General features: G+C 41.1%; 1 protein-coding gene across 1 annotated transcript in view; it reads right to left on the reverse strand.

Moving 5' to 3' along the window:
* The window catches only part of LOC122811165 (oxysterols receptor LXR-alpha-like), a 516654-nt gene that overhangs the window by 331212 nt on the left and 167328 nt on the right, over positions 1 to 18114 (reverse strand). The window lies entirely within an intron of this gene.

The raw sequence follows: 18114 nt of genomic DNA on the forward strand, positions 1-18114 counted from the left end.
CCGTTGCTTATTTTAAAGCTGTCTCGCCATGCTAAACCCATTTAACATAGCGAGACAGGTAAAAAAAACGGAGAAAGCAAGATCTCCGTTGCTTTTTTCGCTATGTTAAATGGGTTTAACATGGCGAGACAGTTTAAAATAAGCAACGGACATCTCCGTTGCTTATTTTAAAACTGTCTCGCTATGTTAAACCCATTTAACATAGCGAAAACAGTAAAAAAAGCAATGGAGATCTTGCTTTCTCCATTGCTTTTGCCCACAGCTCTGATGTACTGCGCAGGCGCGCAGTACATCAGAACTGCCGCGGATGCCAGACATCTGCGGAAGGGCAGTAAACAGGCATTATACTATGCCATTATTTAAGAAAAGTAATAGTTTCTTTTCTTAAATAATGTCATGGTATAATAGCAATAACCCACTTCTGGGTGTGGGTAATGCTTCGCTTCGCCCTCGGGACCAAACCACGCCAACTGTGGGTAAATCCAGCATTACCCACACCCAGGCGTGGGTTATTGCTATATTATTACCTGTCAATAAGCATTCTAAATTTCATTTCTAGCTTTCTCTTTCCACTCTCACCACTATATGGGATATTTCAAGCCTCATGTTTGGAAATTAACCAGTGTACATTTGCATGAAATATTTGTAACTTCCTTTCTTCCCTGCCATACCCATTAACAGTTTCCCATGAGACTTTATGGCATAAAGATGCAATACTTCCATGACCTGGTGTGGAGCATTCCTTTATCTGCCCAAACACCATAAAGACTACTATAGAGCATGGAGCATTCCAATTTAAGTGTACCTCCATTCTGAAAAACGGTGTGCAACATACTAGTTACCACCTTCACAATCTCTACCACAGTCATCTAGCAGGTAATGTTCCCAGACTGATACCGAAAACCTTTCCCCATCATGAACTGAAAAGCACAATGATGTCTTGGAATCAACCCGCCTGGTATGTCAGATTGGCAATCTTAAATTTCAAGATGTCATTGTTGAATGTGCCATGCTGTGTCCCTAGTTTATTCAAATACATTCTCTCTCACAGACCAGTATGAGAATTTTCTAGTCTTGTATCTAACTTCCTACTCCACCATTCCCAAGCACTGAACATTTACTTTCTGAGCTATGCATTACTCCACAACTATCTAACATGGGATATTTCCTCCCACTTATTCTTCAACTTCAACCACAACTGTCTGAAATGAGAAATGTCATTTTACATATATATATTTTTTAATTATTATTATTATTTAGATTTATTAGGACTTTCTACAGTTAAAAAGTGCAGCAAACAACAATGTAACAAGATTACACACATTATAAGACATATAGCCATAATGTTACAAATGACAGCTTTTGTATTATGGGGAAACATGAATCCTAGATCAAGGGACCATGTAGTAGGTGAAGCATTTGAGTACACTTAACTTGTCCTCTTTATGTACGTCTTCTTAAAATCTAGACCTCCTGCTCTTAAGGCATGCATACCCCATCAAGCTCACATATTACAGCCGTATGCTACACTTAAGGAAGGAGCATGTTCCCAGGTTCCACTGTTCTTTTTAGGTGCTGATATAGTTCTGATTTCATTATGATGTGCAAATATTGAAAGTTCTTATATATGGTGCCTAAGTTGTTTAAGTTTTCAAATGTACCCACATTTACCAAATTACAGGATTACCAAAACAGTTGATAGGTTTTCCTGGGAAAGAATCACTATGTCAGTGGCCTCTGTGAATGCAGCATTTCAACTCTGTAAAATGGCAGCACTAAAACCTTCTGAAGACTTTCTTCAACATCCAGCACTTGGCAGTGAGGGGAACTAGAAAGGAAGAAGTGGAGGACTCTTCTAGAAAACATATGCAGGAAGATGAGATGCAGAAAGTATAGTTGTGTAACTAAACTTAGCATAAAAGTATATATTTGAATGATCACTGCTGCAGTGGCCTTAGCTATAAGGGTTATACCCTACATAGGCTATAACAGCTGGCCAGTTTTCAAAGATTCTGGGCACCTTCCACATGCCCAAACTGTTAGTCAGCTTGAGCTGAGCTGACTAAAAACATAAATTTGAGTGCTAAGCCCTTCAGAGCTTTCATGCCAACTGAAAGAAGACGTCTGAGCCCTAGGAACAAATAAATAAATGTCCACACCCTGGCATAAAAACACTGCAAAAAATAAGGGGACTGGAGGAAATTGCTACTGCAGCAGCAATCATTCGAAAATATACTCTTATGATAAGTTTACTTACACAACTGTGCTATGTTCTTCATACTGATCACTTCTGAAGGACTAAGCCATATGGGTAGATTACCATAGCTTAATAGCTAGGAGGTGGAAGGAAAAGGGTTCAAGAGCCCCTGGAGAATGGCTCTTAAAAAGCCTGACCTAGACCTGGGGAAGGGTTTTAGCTTGTGGTGTTTGTAAAAGTATGTACAGAGGACAAAATTGCTGCTTCTAGAATACTTCTTGAGTCCAACCCTTTCCAAAAAACATAGATGAAGCCAAGACCATGGTATGTGTCTTGACCCTGCATGAAATAGTTTCAATGTGGCTGAAATAGCAAAATATAATAGCTTGAGATACCATATGGAAATAGTCTGCTTTGACACTGGTTGTCACTTCATCTTACCTATACAAGAAATGAACAACTGATCAGAAGGTCTGAAAGATTTAGCTCTGTCAAGACAGTACCTGAGCTGTCTATGGACATTCAAAGTGTAGAATATCCTTTATCTCTCATTTTGGGGTTCAGGAAAAAAAAAACTACAGGGACATGGATACCACTTTAGGTATAAAAGAAAGATTTGTTCTCAAGGAAATCCTGTTTCTGTGGAAAATGAGATAAGGCTGACCCACCATTACAGCTTGCAATTCAAATGCTTTTCTTTCGGAGGTCAGAACAACCAGCAAATCTGTTTTAAATGTTAAAAACCTCACGTCAGCCAGATGAGCAGTTTCAGTGTTAGCATCTCTAATATTTATTTTATTTATTTATTTTACATAAATATAATACAAAATTAAAATCCCAAGGAAAAGCCTCAATCAATTTTCTTGCAGGTTTCTTATACAAAACCCTTTTCAAAAACATTTTGACATGGGAATGTCTTGTAAAAGGAGGTCCATGAGCAGACATACTGAAATAGCCAGCAAATTAATCTTAATAGAGGAATAAGACAGGCCATAGGAAATTAACTTGCACAAATACTGCAAAATACAGAGAAACACTAGTCCTGAATGGGTGCTGGTTATGTTGCTGGCACCAACTAGGAAACCTTTTCCATTTGCTAATATATGATTTTCAAGTAGCACACTTTCTTGCCCTCAGGTGGCTAAAATGTATTTAGACCCTATCATCCAGACAATTGGCTGAAGTTGTTTGGGGTTGGGATGTATCAAACAACCCTGTTCTTGTGTAAGTAGATCCAAGATGATGAAAAAGCTTGTGGTAATTTCTCCTGGCTACTTCCAAAAGAAGGGAGAGCCACTTTTGCCTGGGTCAGAAGGGAGTCATAACAATGATCTCAGGGAATTCCTTCTGTATTTTCAAAAGTGCTCTAGGTGTCAGTGGAAAAGCATTCAGTAACATTCTTGTCCAAGGAAAGAAAAGGCATATGTGTTTCTGGCCTTCTTGCATGGAGTCCTGAAGCAGAATATTACCAGCTGATTGTTCAATAAGGTGGCAAAAATCTCTACATGAGGGACTCACACAGATGGATCACATCTTGGAAGACACTCTGATCTATTTTCCATTCTTCTGCCTTTGTCCTGCTCAGCTTGTCTGCCACGCAATTTTACTCTAATAAAATGTAGGAAACTTGTAGAGTGTGATTGTGCTGTAAAGATTTATCCCTTGTTAAAATGGCTCATCTGAATGTGAGGGTAAGACCTGGCTCCTCCTTGCTTGCTTATGTACCACATCACTGTGGTACTGTCCATAACACGTTGAAGTGGGTCTGGAGACCAAAGGTGATTCAGAGTGTTGAGTGCCTTGATAAAGGCAAATATCTGTTTTGCATTTATACACTTGATTTTGTCTTTGTTGTTCCAGATACCTTTACATTTTACTCCCCTTGACACTGCTCCCCAAACAAATCTGAAGTGTCTAAGGTGACTGCTTTGGAGTAGGAGAGAAGAAAGGGAGGCCTGGACTCAGGGATATTTTGATGTCTCCGGCAAGTGATTTATCTTCTCACAAATTCCAGAACTGGAATCTGAAAAGATAATGGGTACTGGGTCTAGAACCAAAGAGACTTCAGATACCGTTATATCCTTCTCATATGAATTCCTTCCAAAGGTATCATGTGAATTCACAGATGCATTGAAACCTAGAATCCTCAGGTATTCCCTCATCATGATCAAAGTATGGGTGGGAAATCCTGGAATAGATCTAAATACCGATCTACTTTTTTCTGTGGAAGGAAAGCTGTTTGTACTGAGGTGTCTAGTGGACACCTCAGGAACCCAATCCTGTGTGATGGAGTCAAAAAAGACTTTTGAATATTCTTGTGGAATCCCAGCCTGCATAGAAGATCTTGCCCAAGTGAGAGATTCCTGACACTTTGAAAAAGATAAGTAAGTCATCTAAATATGGAAAAAATATGGATATACTGTAGCCTGAAATGTGTTTTAACTGGAGCTAGTCACTTTGTGAACACTTTTGGAGCAGTGGATAGCCCAGTGGGTAAAGCAGAGAACTAATAATTTGATGCAGACACAAAAAACGTAAGAAGTGTCTGAACTCTGGCTGGAGAGGAGTGCAATGATCACATGCTTTAAATCTAAGGTTACCCAAAAAAGAAAAAAAAATTAAAATGAGGAAGAATGGGTGAAAGACTTGTGTAGTGAAACCATTTTAAACTTGGGCACTAACACGTGTTGGTTTAGGAAAGAAAGGCCCAGAGCTGGTCACCAGGCATTTTCTTTCTTTACCACTAGAAACACTCTTAATAAAACCTCTTCCCCACTGGAAAGGAGGAACTGTCTCTATTACCTCCTGAGAAAGTATGTGCTATAGAACAGGAGCAAACAAAGAGGTCTGGTTGGGTGGATATGGAATAATTTCCTGTAACGGAGGAATTTCTTCCTACTGCCACATTTACCCCTGCTGAATCTATCTCAGAATCCATTTGTCTGAAAAAAATTGTTGGCAAAGAGAGAAATGGAGATTCAGACTTTGTGGAAAGGACAGGAGACTGCCATGGGTGTGTGTGTGTGTGTGTGTGCATTTTTATGGGGGGGGGTGTCACAGTCATTCTGACTTACTTAACTGTCCTTTGTTTTGGGGGTTCTGCTTTCTTTTTGAAACCTCTCTGCACTGTTTTTTGCATGCCTGCGTACCAGCATTTTGCTACGACTGTTTCTGTTGTTTCTTGCTAAAACTGGACGGGGGAGCAGAAAAAACATAGGAAAATTTAGAGAAAGAGGGCTAAAAAATCTGAGAGATTCCCTGTACCAGCTTACCCCTCACATTTTGTTTTTTTGAAAACCTCTACAGCAGAGGGACCAAAAACTAAATCTCTATCCCTAAATGACATTAAAACGTATGGGAGGTTTTGAGAATGCAGCCAGACAAACCTCCTATAAACAGTACCAGTGGCCATAGCCCTAGATGTAGTATCTACAGAGTCATAAGCACACTTTGAATAACAAATAGTGACCTGAGAAATAGTATAAAGTGAACCACGCAAATCAGATTTTTCCCTCACTGGAAGGAAATGCAGATAAAACATACCTCATTCTTTCACAGTTAGTCAGAATAAATTAACATATTAGCCTGACAATTCAAAATGTTAAAAATTAAAGTTGCAGAAGCATACAGTTTTTCCCCTCAGACTTACCAATTGTTTTATTATCCTTGCCAGAAGGGGAAGGATTAGAGTTGACAAAATGCTTGGCAGGAGTTGGACTGACTAAAGCTATAGCTGCTGGGTCAAGTCTGGGATGAGTTTTTTCAAATTTGAAAGACTGAGGAATTTTGTGAATTCCATTTGATTTCTTTGGTGCAGCAGGCTCGACATCAGGAAAACAACAGACTGTGACAAACACATCCTCCAATGCTGGCAGCACAGGGTGGGGGTTAGAAGGAGGTTCTGGGAATTCCATCTCTAACATTTCATAGTACTTTCTAAGGGAATGAGAAACTTCAGAGCTCTCTCACTGAAAACACTGGCACATTATGGAAATAGTCTCAGAGAAGGAGAATCATTAACAAGGAGATTCAGATTACATGCTCTTGTCTTGAGTCTGAATCAGAATTCTGAGGAGAAAACCCTGTATCTGTTCCCCCACATTCCTCTCTAAATTCAATTTCTTGAATCTCTTCAGGAAAAGAGGAATCAATTTTTCTCTTACCAGAAACACCTGATAATAAGGGTCAATAGATTACAAAGGACCATGAGCCAGACTTAATAAACGACTGTTCAGTGAAACTGGAGAAGACGAAGGAGAAGATATAGGTTTAGTTTTCTATTTCTTTTTGATAAAACAACTAGGACTAACAGGAGTTTTAATAGTGGCAACATCTTCCAGTGGGGATGGGTGCAACATTCTGGTTAAGCAGGGGCACATTCCCATCCCTTTCTCCCACGATTGACAAAATGGCTCTACCTTGCCCACTAAGGGAAAACCAATGGCTACAGAAGATGTGGCAACCCCCCGGTCCATAGTGGCTGCATGGGCAACACCAGAGGCATCTGAGGAAAAATAAATTACCCCGTTTCAACAGACAGGGTGTAAGGGTATGGATTACTGACAAAAGGAATTATACTCCTACCAGTTTGGATTTTCTTTCCTCATATGTATCATTTCCAGACTTCTCTAGTTCACCGAGTCATGGGAAACTGTTGATCTTTCCCAACTTGAAGGGGAAGTGGACAATAATTTGTATATACTGCAAGTTTCTACACAGTCCATGGAACTTTTAATGCTGCATATATCCTGGTAAAGTCTGTGGCCATTAGAACTTACCCTTGTATGACGTCACGGATCAGGCTCTCCTCCTTTCATAAGGAACCATGTAAAACTATCATAAACACCACCTTAAGGGTCAAGTTATTTTCTGGTGAACCCTCTCAGGCTATCACTGATGACTTTCAGGAAAGGGGTAAGGCTCTTTACCCTTTTAATAAAACAGATAATTCTCTAATATTTCCTCTATGCAATTTTACCAGTTGTTAAGGAGGAAGAAGGCAGTGATGTAACAAAGAAGATCTTCCAAGTGCTAAACCATCTTGTCCAATCTATTCCTTTGTCAAAGTCTCCTATGTGGACTTCTGCTCACTTGGCTCCACTGCAATGCTGATTATTCCTGTACAGCCAAACAGATATTATCATGATTTTCCCGGTATGAAACAAAGCTAGATATCACAGTTTAAATCATTTTATATACATTTTGGTCTATTTTCCTTTAATATTAATCATATCTACTTAGCTGTTTGCTATCTTAACCCATTATTAAATAATTTACAATACCTCATTCCTACTTTCTTCATATATTCCAATCAGCAAAGAAGACAAACTTTACCTGTATTATTGCCAAAGATAATATTTGCTGTACTTCTTGCTCAAGCCAACTCAGAATGGTCCTTCCTTTAAATACTCTTCTATTCCTGCTAATTGCCAAATATATCATTCTAAATAATAAGTTATAGGTTCATAGCTTAGTACTAGGCTAACTTCCCTTGTAGGCCATTGTAAGCCTTGTCATTTACTCCATGTGAAAATCAAACCCTGCACCTTGTGTCTGTAAGGTGAACACCTTAACCATTATGACAACCGCCCACAGGTGTCACCAAAGAAGAAGGACCCATTTTAAAATCAGTATGAATTGCACTAAGGAAAATAAAAAGCAAAAAGGGGGCACACTGACATGAAGACATGGCAGATATGAATGAGATGTTGGGTAAGTTACAGGATAAATGACTCCTCATGGTGCTCATCAGGGTATGGAGACAGATGTGTATCATATATAACTGAAGAATAACCATTCTAGTGTCACTGCACAAGAAAAAAGGAGGATATACAACTGCAGGTAGTGCAAAGGTATCAAACTCCTGTCACACTGCATGAAATTGTCGAAACAGTGTCTGATAAATGGATAAGCAGAGAAGCAGAAAGTAAGACAGAAGATGAGCAGTTCAGATTCAGATCAGGATGTAGTATGACTGACCCAGGGTTTGCAGTGAAACAAAAAGTGGAGAAAAAGCTGGAGATTAAAAAATAATCTAACTGGGCATTCCTAGACCAAAAAGAAGCATATGATAAGGTGCCAAGAAAGCTGAAATGGGAAGTCCTGCAATGATTCAAAGTCCTGAAAACATTGATAAAACTGATAAAATGTGTACAACCTTTATGTAAGAACTCAATGATACAAATATGCATCAAATTGTTTTTTTGGTATTCAGGCTAAGCCGGTTCTGGGGTGAGTCAGTGAGAGAGTTAGGCAAGGTCATCTTGAAACTGCTTTCTGATTGAGGAGTGGAAGTGGTGGGAATTCACCACAGTATCGACATACAGTATAAGAAGAAGCAGGAAAAGGTGAGCTGAAAGAGAGAATTGATGCATAAGGAGAATAACAGGGATGAAAGGACTGTTCCTCGTAGAACTTCTGTAGTAAGGGGTCAGGAGGTGAACTGAAGTCCTCCATTATGGCAGAAAGTCTGTTTGACTGGTGGCTTCTGAACCATGGTAAGACTTGCAACTTATTTCAAACTTTGTCAGACAGGAGGGGGTGGTCTACTAGGCTGAATGCTTTTATTAGGTCAGTAAAGACTATCCCAGTCAGATTGCCCTTATCCATGTTTGTTAGAACATCATCTGTGAGTGTGAACAGTGCAGTCTGGCTGCTTCTTCCAGCCCAGAAGCCAAAGTGAGACTGATATGGGGTGAAAATCATTAGGAGATACAAGCTTTCAGGTTTTGGGGAGAGATTTTCTTAAACTCATGCTTCCAAGTGGAAGGAATAATGTTGTGGGTGAGGCAGTTGAAAAGTATATGTAAGGGTTATATGAGGTGGTCTTTACAAAGTGAAATAAACCAGGAGTGAAGTGCGTCTCAGTCAGGGAGAATCAATCCAATACCATGCGCTCTTCTGTATCTGCATCTGTCCTTCACATTTCTCTACAATTTCAGTTGTTTGAACCTTTTTAAAAGAGGAATTCCTTTTTCCTTTTATCAGAAACAGCCTTGTAAGTTGGGTCAAGAGTCTGCACGAGACCTTGAGTCAAGCCTAATAAATTACTCTTGTCCACAGTAACTGACACAGGAGAAGACAAATGTTTAGTTTTTCTCAATTTTTTTGACAGGAATACCAGAAGAAACAGATCCAATACTGCTGGCAACAACTTCCCCAGGGATGGGCAAAACAAATGGCTAAGCAGGGGTACATTCCCTGGCCCTATTTCCAGGACCAACAAGAATGGCTCTCTGCTGCCCCACTAAGGGGACCAAAACAGCCACAGAGAATGCATCTAACCCACAGTCCATGGTATCTTTATGGACTACATCAGAGGGATCTGAAGAAAAAAAATGAGTGGTCTAAGGAAACAGCTTTGGCCAAGTAAAGTCCCCTATCTGCAGCTGAGGCAAACTACCAGCCTGCTGTTTTGCCAAAGGCTTCCTAATAACCTTTTTCTTTATACATTTGAAAGAGGATCCCACTGAGGAATTGGTATGTTGCTGCATGGTTCAGCCAAAAATGGTCATTGTTCTCCCATGGAAGCTTAGCAGCAGTAGTTGGCATAACAGGAAAGTAGCAAAAAAGTAACATTTCCAGAAATAAAAATGCAGCAAGAAGCATTTTAAATACTTTGCCCAGCCCCAAAAGTAAAATAATTAGAAGCTATGTACTTACCATAACTTGGTATCTGTGTTGTCTTCTTTCATTCATCCTCACCACTGGGTTTAGGATCTGTCCTCGGATCTGATCCTTTCTAAAGACTGATGCCTCGTGTCTCAAGCTCCTCCCACTCTCGTAATGCCCTGCATCTCCCTACCTCCTCAGATTGAGTTTGTTGGAAAAAAGATAGCAGGGAAAAATATATGTATGCAAACTGACCACATAAAGACACCATTCACAAACAACATCGCCAAACCTGAAGATCAGAAATGGGGTCTGTGGATTCCAACATCCTCCAGGTACCTTCAGATACAAAGATAGGGGGAAGGTTGGGTGGGATGTGAGGACAAATAAAATAATACAACACAGATACTAAGTTATGGTAAATACATATCTTCTAAATCTGATGCTGTCCCTTTCATTCCTCCTCACCACTGGGTCAGAGTCCTCACCTACGTGGTTCCTTGGGTGGCCCCTATGGAAGGATATGCCTGAGCACCACGCAGCCAAAGAATGCTCTATTTCTGGAGAATACATCCAATTTGTGATGAGAAACAAAAGTATGTGAATTTGACCAGGTTGCTGCAGCACAAATTTCATCAATAGATATCCTGGCTGAAAAGGCTGAGGAAGTGGAGTGTGTAGAATGCACTTTTTGAGAACGGTAAAGTGATATCCCATTCAATGAATAAATGCTGTAGATACATCTAGTAATCCATTTCACCAAAGTTACTTTTGACACTGTTCTGCCTAAATGGCTGGGTGAAAAGGAGATGAATAATTGTTCTGATTTTTTTTAATTCCTTTGTTCTGTGCAGATAGAAATGCAATTGTCTATGAACATCAAGTAAATGAAGCATGTAGTCATCTTTGTTGGAGTAATTAGGGAAAAAGATTGGCAGATAAACAGATTGGTTAATATTTGCTTCCATGGCTACTTTAGGCATAAAGGAAGGATTCATTCTCAAGGAAACACTTGTATTATGGCAGCTTTGAAGACAAGGCTTGAAGTTCTGATACCCTCTTGGTGAAAAGAAAAGATGCTGAAGGAACCAAACCAAAGCGAAGCAGATGTCACCACAAAATCCAGATATAAAGTATTTATTAAGTGCTTTTCGTTCATTCACTGTCAGAACTTCTTCAGATAAAACTCATACAAATCAATTGTTTAAAAGGCTTTTTAAAATCAATCACATGGTAAAAAGTCACCAATCAAACATTTTTGCCATTTATCTAATTAAACATATCCCCCCAATGTTAACCTTTTTGCTCCTATTTTACTTCTCCTATAGCATATAGAGAAACTAACGTGTAAAACATTGTATGTATAAAAAGTGTTAATAAACCTGCAATCTACATGTTGTTTACTATATATATATATATATATATATATATATATATATATATATATATATATATATATATGTGTGTGTGTGTGTGTGTGTGTGTGTGTGTGTGTGTGTATAACAGTATACGTAAAAATGAAATATATAAATTGTATTAAAATTCCATATTTCATCTAGACAAACTTTCGTATTTCATCTAGACAGATTTTAAGCTTCAAAATACATGAAACTGAACACAAATCATTTAGTCCAGGATAATTTCCTGCATTTAACATAAGCTGCCACAATAACTCTGACCGTTCCAATAAAAGTGAATCTGGTCCACCTCTACCATCTTGTTCTATCTGGTCAATCACTTTAAATTTAAACATGTGTGATGTATATTCTAAACTGTGTTTTGCTAAGGCATTATCTATCGTATTTTTCTTTATACTGTATATGCAGTATAAAGAAAAATAAGATAGATAATGGCTTAGCAAAACACAATTGTATATGCAGTATAAAGAAAAATAAGACAGATAATGCCTTACCAAAACACAATTTAGAATATGCGTCACACGTTTAAATTTAAAGTGATTGACCAGATAGAACAAGATGGTAGAGGTGGACCAGATTCACTTTTATTGGAACGGTCAGAGTTATTGTGGCAGCTTAGGCTAAATGTAGGAAGTTATCCTGGACTAAATGATACGTGTTCAATTTCATGTATTTTGAAGCTTAAAAGTCTGTCTAGATGAAATATGAAAGTTTGTCTAGATGAAATATGGAATTTTAATACAATTTATATGTATCATTTTTTATACATATTGTTATACACATATATATAGTAAACAACATGTAGATTGCAGGTTTATTAACACTTTTTATACATACAATGTTTTACATGTTAGTTTCTCTATATGCTATAAGAGAAGTAAAATGGGAGCAAAAAGATTAACATTGTGGCAAAAATGTTTGGTGATTTTTTACCATGTGCTTGATTTTAAAAAGCCTTTTAAACAACTGATTTGTATAAGAGTTTTATCTGAAGACGTTCTGACAATGGATGAACGAAGAGCGCTTAATAAATACTTTATATCTGGATTTTGTGGTGACATTTGCTTCGTTTTGGTTTGGTTCCTTCAGCATCTTTTCTTTGTGGACTGTTTGAGTGTTTCCTTAGCAGTATTTGGTTTTTGTCATGTCTGCAGAAGGAACATCGAGCCAAAGGAACTCTTCAAATTCCAGTGATGACATAGGCAATTTAACAGCACTGATTGCCATAATGTCACAAAAAAGTGGATGATTTATCAACAAGGTTTGAATCACTGGCTGCATTGCAAAACTCATTTAATGACTGGTGGAGAAAAAACCAAGGTGAACAAAGAAGCACAAGGTCACCTACAGCTACTTACTCATCTATTGTAACATCTTCCCTTGATACTAATACACAAAGGGTAGTGAATAATGGACAGCTTCAAAATAATTTAGGTGAGAATATATACAACTCAGTAGTGAGAAGACCCACCCCAGAGCTTATTGGACTCCTCAATGTTAATTCTTGGCTTAGTGAACCTGTTCAGCTCTTCAGTGAACCAAATGGAACAAACTGAGTTTTAGCTGAAGAATTTCTGACAGTGGATGAACGAAAAGCACTTAATAAATACTTTACATCTGGATTTTGTGGTGACATTTGCTTCACTTTGGTTTGGTTCCTTCAGCATCTTTTCTTTGTGGACTGTTTGAGTGCTTCTTTACCCTCTTGGTGGAAGTAATGGCCACCAAGAAGATTGTCTTCCAAGACAAAAACATTAGATCACAGGTGGCAGCCAGTTCAAAAGGTTTCTGAGTGAGGCCTTGCAAAAATCAAGATCAGGTACCATTGTGGAGAAGGATCTTTGATTGGGAGCCTGAGAAGGAAAATTCCCTTCATAAGCGCCTTACACAGTCTGGTGGTGGAGATGGGGGTTAGGTCCTCTGTGGCATGAAAATTGGCATTCGCCATCAATTGCAACTTAATCATGAAGAAACTAGAACCTTGATGAAAGAGAAAGCTTAGGAAGAGAAGAATGGCAGGAACTGGAGCTGAAAAGGTGTCTATTTTCCTGTCTAAGGCACAGATGGAATATCTCTTCCACTTGCTACGGTATACTTTTTTGGTAGAAGGCTTCTGTGAAGCAAGTATTATGCTACGGACTGGGGAAGCTAGCCTGGACTCCCTTAAAATCACTGGACATGGAGGAATCAAGTGGTCAGTCTTAAGGGTCTGAGGTTGGAAGGGTGATGTTCTACCGGATGAGAGATCAAATCCTGGCTGGGAACTAGTATCCATGGTGAATACTTGGAGTGAGACCTAGAAGGGGGAACCATATCTGATGAGGCCAGAAAGGGGCAATGAGGATTAGAGTACTCTTCAAACTGCTGGATTTCTGTAGAACTTCTGGAATCAGGGGAATTGGAGGATAAGAGTACAGGAGACCCAAGGGCCTATCATGGATTAGAGCATCCCTGGGTGACTCCCCCTTTGAAGGGATCAGATTGAAGTACTTGCTGCATTTGTTGTTCAAGGGAAGCAAATAGGTCGCAGCAAGGTAGGCCCCAATGGCTGAAGATCTGATCCGCTACTGCTTGGTTCAGGCTCCACTTGTGGATTCAAAATGGATCTGCTTAGTCTGCCCACTAACACATTGGTCTCTCCAGGGATGTGTATTGCAAGGAGAAAGTGGTTGGAAGAGATTGCCCATTCCCACACTCTCATGGCCTCTCTGCATAAGGGGTATGAACAGGTTCCCCCCCATTTGCTGATATACCAGATGACTGTCATGTTGTCTGAGTGAATTGCTATCGTTCCTAGAGGAAGGCAATCTTGGGAGGCTTTCAACGGCAGAAGGACTGCTCTCATCTCCAGGATGTTGATGTGCAATTTGGTCTCTGTCGGGGACCACGTGCCTTGGACCAGTCTTCCTTGGTAATGCCCCTCCATCCCAACAAGGAGGCATGCCTAGATAAAGGTCATTCAAGACAAGCCACCATCATCTGCAGACCTGAGACAGCTTGATCAGACAACTCATTGGGTGAAACAGAATGGACTGTTGGACTGACAGAGTCCACTGAAGAACTCTCATGAAAATTCTTGCTAGCGAGATCAGTAGAATGGTGGCTGTAATGGAACACAGTGCTTTCAATGCAAGCATTGCTGAGGGGTTGGGCATGTCTAGCAAGGTTGTCTGAGAGAGAGAGAGCACCCTGTGTTTGGGTAAGGATGCTACCTGACTGACAGAGTTCAATTTCATTCTGATGAATTCTATGGTCTGTACAGGGGTTAAAGTTGACTTTGACACATTTATAGTGATCCCCAGCTGGATGAATAAGTGTAGTAGGAATTGTACTGCCTGACCCAGTTGATGCTTCGATAGGTGCAGTTAGGAGCCACTCGTCCAAGTTCAGAAACACCTGGAATCCTTGCAGTCTCATGTCAGCTGTCACCACTGACATGCATTTGGTAAACACCTGGGGGGCTGTGGTAAGTCCAAAGGGCAGTGCTCTGAACAGATAATGATTATCTCCCAGCCGGAAGCGCAAGTGTCTCCTGGAGCATCTGTGGATCTTTATGTGGTAGTACACGTTCTGGAGATCTACAGAGTACATCCAATCATCCTTGTGCAATAGAGGCAGAATGGACTGACCCATCACCATACAAAACTTTGACTTCTTGACAGATTCAATATTCTCAGGTCCAATATGGGCCTTAGGTCCCCTGTCTTTTTTGGCACCAAAAAGAAGCATGAATAAGTGCTGCATCCTTGCTGTGCAGTTGGGGCCTTTTGGATGGCTCCTTTTTCCAGAAATTTCTGAACCTCTTGAAGGTCCTGCTCCCTCTGACTGGATGGTATGTCAGACAGTCTTCTTTTGGTGGGTGGAAGAAGAGAAAAGGGAATCTAGTATACTCTGGATATTATGCTTAGCACCCAGTTGTGCTTTGTTATTCTCATCCAGACATCCAGTTGCAAGGAAAATCATTCCTCACCTGCCTCCAGAACAGTCAGGCAATGCTTCAGGAGCACTGGCAGGACTTGTCTGAGAAAGGTTCTCTAAAGCCCTGATTCTGCCCCTGGAGCAGTGTCTTCCATTAAATACTCATGCTCTGCCTCTGGATGAGGAATCCTCATGAGACTCCTGAAAAGGACCCTGTTACTTCTTGAAACACATATTCTTCCCACTACATTCATTCCTAAAGAAGGTCCTTTGCAGGGAAAACTTGATCCCTATGGCAGATAGGGTCTTTCCTTCTTGCTCACTGCGGGTGTCTCCTTGACTGATAGTCCAAACAAGGAGGAACCATTGAATGGGGGATTGGTAAAAGGACACCTGGAAGGGTTCCACAAACCCACAAAGCCTTAACCAGGCATGTCTCCTAAGGGCTATGCCTGTTCCGGCTGCTCATGAGGTTTCTTCCACCCCGTTGGAAATCAGCCTCATTGAAGAATTGGATAGGAAGGATATGATGGCCAGTCGGGGAGACACCTTCTGGAGGTCCTCCACTGACATGGACCCTGACAGGGAGTTGGTAAGCTCCTGAACTTGGTTCCTTTGCAGATGAGTAAAATGGGCCAGGCAAATTAACGCTCTCAGAGAAAGAGTGGCTAAGGTGTAAACGTGCTTCCTATGTCTGTCCAGCACCTGAGACTCTTTGTTTGGGGGGTGGACAGTAGAGCTTTGTTCTGCCAGCTCCTTCTTTGTGCTGCTGACACTATGATAGCATCAACTGCTACACCTGTAATCCAATGAAGATGGTCAGCACAGCAGGGGGGCTCAAATATTTATCTGCTCACTTGAGAATGGGCTCTATGGTGTCATGACACCAGATCAATAATTTCATCTGTAGGTGGGGTCATCCAGGGCATAGATGGGCCCATCCCAAAGGCCTCCAGAAAGACCGATTCTTAGGAAGAGGGGGATTGGGGATATCACTCACCCTTTCGGTGCAGGATCTCTAGCAAAATTCCCATAGGAGATATCTGATGGTGGTGACCCGGGGGGACCCCTCTCCTTCATCGAAATCTATGTCTTTGGTTAGCAACTCCATGGGGGAGTCAGTGTGCTTCCTCTTGCATGCTCTATTCCTGGGTACCTCCTCTGTGGGAGACTCAGGGGAGGACTCAGAAGAATGAGGAACCCCTTGTAAAAAGTGAGCCTGGAGGGCCTCTTGAGTAGGCTGACCATCGACTGGATGTATGGTAGCAAGGCTCAGATTGAATGGGAGCTGAGTTGGAGCTGGGGGAGAAGGAGATACAGCTCTAGATCTCGAGAATGCCCTCTCTGCCACCCGGAAAGCAGACAGATCTGGGATCCTTCCCCCTCCCTCCTCGGAGCCGAAACTATCCAAGGAGAGAAGGCAGACACCATCCTGTAACCTAAGGCTCCAGAGGACACCAGCCCCAAGCTATTGAGAGCCAAAGCCCTGAGAGGAAGGGATGGATCCGATTATGTCAGAGCCGAGACCAATCCCCAGAGTTGGTGCCGATGTCTCAGGTTCAGGACCCACTCGATTCTAACAGTGATGGTGCCGAGCTGGTCTGGGACACTGCCGGAGTCGAAGAAAGAACTATTCTCCACTCAAGCAATGTCTTTCTCTGGGTACCCAGATCTTGGGTTTCTGAAGCTGAGAGTTGGATCAGAAGAGGAGAGGTCATTAGCAGTAATGGGGCTCTCATGGATCCAAGATGGGATGGAGATCACAACAGTCCCATCTCGATCTGAGCCTCAGGGTATGGTTCTGAGACCTACAGTCTGATGCCTTAAGATCTCAGGTGGAGGGGGAGCTGCAGATTTCCACAATTTCTGTTGGATCCACAGTCCCTTTCAGATCTGAAATCTTGGGATTTGGAGTGACATGGATACCAGGAGAAAGGACGTCTGGTGTAAACAGTATCTGATCCCATGAACTTTTCGAATCTGAAGGTCTAGCTTTCCTCTGGTCCAATGTGGTCAGATCCGATAATTCTGGCCACTTTTCAGGAGGGAGAGACGATACCCCACGGAGAGGCTGAGGTTGCTTGTTTCTTGGGCTCCTTTTGATCTTTATACTCCTTAAAAGAACCAGGCCTGGGGGCCAGAGTTTCAGAGGTTGGCAATAAGCCCTTAAGGATCAATTCATTCCTCCTGTTGGCCAAGGAGTGGAGACTGAACCCTGCTCAAGATGGTCAGGACCAAAGCAATAGATACACCTCTTGTGGGCATCCAAATTTGGCATTTTGTGCCCACAAGAGGTGTATCACTTAAAGCTGGTGGGTCTATCTGCCATGCTTGCAACACACTTCACACAGAGCCAGAATGGTCACTCATGACACACACACACACACACACACACACACACACACACACACACACACACACACACACACACACACACACACACACACACACACAGTCACTCACACACAGCAAGGGACAAAAAAAGGGGAAAGAGTAAAAAATAGTTTATAAGGCTATCTTTTTTTTGTAAATAGAAGGGCCAAACAATGCATTGTCATTCCCTTTGGTAAAAACTCAGTTCCCACTAATTACCACATTGACAGTTGCCCACTGAACACTGAAGGTGTTATAAGACATCTGGGGACACAGGTTGACAGCAACCTCTCCTTCGACCACCATATTGCTGCTGTGGTTAGAAAGTCCTTCTATGTGGCACATGTCATTACCAAGGGTTTTGCATTCAAGAAGAAAGAGGTCATCATCTCTCTCTCTACTCTTTCCTCATTAGACCAATTATCGAATATAATGTTCCATTTGGCATATACCTCACTAAACACCTGCAACAGCTGGAAAGCCCACAAAAGTACCTCACGAAGAGGATCCTAGGCCTTAAACACATGCCCTACATGGACAGACTCAAAAAACTACAGCTTTTCTCTGTCTCATATCGTCTACTAAGAGGTGATCTCT

Source organism: Protopterus annectens, chromosome 9.part0, assembly GCF_019279795.1.
Source record: "Protopterus annectens isolate FY-2018-M chromosome 9.part0, PAN1.0, whole genome shotgun sequence".
Classification (NCBI taxonomy): Eukaryota; Metazoa; Chordata; order Ceratodontiformes; family Protopteridae; genus Protopterus; species Protopterus annectens.